The sequence below is a fragment of the Empidonax traillii genome, unplaced genomic scaffold, assembly GCF_003031625.1.
Source record: "Empidonax traillii isolate 1590-97213 ecotype Southwest subspecies unplaced genomic scaffold, ASM303162v1 scaffold921:size271896, whole genome shotgun sequence".
NCBI lineage: Eukaryota > Metazoa > Chordata > Aves > Passeriformes > Tyrannidae > Empidonax > Empidonax traillii.
In genome coordinates, this window is record NW_020956114.1 from 85,600 (window position 1) to 87,996 (window position 2,397).

Below are 2,397 nucleotides of genomic sequence, written 5' to 3' on the forward strand. Positions count from 1 at the left end.
TTATGGAAAGGATTTGTAGAAGTGTTTTACAGCATTGCCACATTATGCAATGAGTTTCTCTTGGCATATTTACTAAGCTCACATTTAATAGGAAAACGATAGCCAGTGCTTCATCTGCTAGAAGACTACTTCATATTAGAAAGCATTTTATTTGGCTACAATAAGTCTTTTAAATTTAACTCTGATTGTTTTAACCAATTTCTTCTGATATTCTTAGCTCACAAAAAGGACGCTAGGAAAAACTTGAGACTGACTGAAGCCTCTGCCCTTGTGTTGAATGAAACTAATAAAGCAGAGTGGCCAGGGAGAGCCACAACTGGTAGGAGAGGACGGTGCTTCCACAATATTCCTGTCATGCCTGGCCAGCAGGCTGAATCTTGTTGGTAACTATTTTCCTCTCCTTTCTCACCTTCTTTCCTTCTTCCTTCTCTCTTTCTTTAATATTTTTATCTATTTTCTTCTTTTACTCTTTTCCTTCTCTTGTGGATAACTTAAAACCAATGAATTGTGTTTTACTAAACCTAGTATATTAATTGTTTGTAGTGTGTGGGTTTTATTGTGGAATCGGTCTTTGTGCTGGGTGTTTTAGTGAAATATTTGTCTTGGTTGTATTTTACTCCTCTAAAACCTTTTGCCAAAATGTCTTTTTTTTCTCATTAAATTAAAAAAATTCTCATAGAGAAAAATGTGTAGTTTTTCTCCAGGTGTGAATTCAAAGTTGTAACACCACCAAAAGGCTTTTAAAGAGTGTTAAATAAAATGTAACCACTGTGGGCAGTTTATGTCTTAAAATTTGGAGTGTAACACTGGTAAATAAGATTTTCCTGGATTACTAAACATTTCAACTTCAAAAGTCTCTGTTTGCGTACAACATACAGTTCAGGTATACATTAGATTAAGGTCAAATGCTGCTATCTGTAAAACTTGGTTGGCATTTCTTAATATTTACATTTTAATATTCAAATTGTATTTGGACCCTATCAGTAGGATGACATGAAAAAGACTCCCCCAAAATCCTCATTTCCCTAGGACTACACTGATCCTTTGGTGACTATCCAGGAGGTCAGTGTGTTATAGAAAAACACACAAACAAAAGAACTGAAAATGAAGATATTAAATGTTTCTAACCCTAACATTAAAAAACCAAACCAAACAAACCTAAAATCCCCCAGAAAGGTTGGGGGCTGCAAAAAAAGTTTTTTTTAGAAAAACATTAAATCTTTGCACAGCTGCACTGCCAGATGGGACATTATGTTGTATGATGGGGGAAATTGTCACTTTAACACTTAATACTATTGTTTTCTCATAAGATTTAATTTAGCAGTAATTAATCCTTGTGTTCAGAAAAGATTTAGCTGAAAGATCTGGTAGTGACTGGTAAAAATATTTTCTTGGAGTCTGTAAAAAACTCAGCAACTACCTATTTCCTGAAGGATTGATGAGGATGAATAACGGATCTGGTTTTCCTTCATATTGTCTTGGCAAAGACCAAGTGATTTTGGGAGTCATCAAAAGACATGCATGAAAAATGATTTTGAAATATATTTAAAAATATAATAATGACCTATAATAAATAAATAATAATAAATAATAACCAATAATAAATAATAACCAATTTTACACACATCTTTTACAGAAGTGATCAAATTATAAGGTTTAGTTTACTGAACTTTTCTATAGTTAGATTTTTGATCTGAGTGTAGAAAACACTTCAAGTAAAAATCATAATTTTAAAGGTAGTTTTGAACTAAAGCTCTTCATAATAGTAAGAATTCTTTCCATATTAACAAGTCTTTTCATATACAAGATACATTAAACAACTCATTTAGCATCCTAACATTAAACTAAACCATTGATTTATGTTATCCCCATATTAGATTCCAATATTTTTCTTTTTCAAATATGTGTAGACACTCCCCCCAAGAAAAAAAATAAAAACTCGACCAAAAAAAAAAAAATCCAAAAAACAAAACTAAACTAAACTAAACTAAAAACCAACAACACAACAAACCCCACCACAACAAATTTCTGGGTATAGAGGTGTTTTATTTTTTATGTTATTTGAGTATACAAGTTATGAACTGATTTTATCATTCTAGCAAGCAACACAGAAGAAATTAAAATTATTAGATGCTATCATATAGTTTCACTTTTGTGAAGCAGAGGTTTATAATTGTAAATGCACAGATCACCTGACTAATAGGGATTTTTTAGGAGTTTAAGGCAATTAAAATGTATGTAGAAAATCTATTATAGTTATCTGTGTGTCTGTTTTCTTATTTAACAACAAAATTTACAAGGAAACAAAGTCAAAGTTTAGAATCTGTTAATGTGATTCTTAGATCACCTGGGGATATTATTTTCTTACTCAAAGAGCTAACAAAAACTCAAACAAAA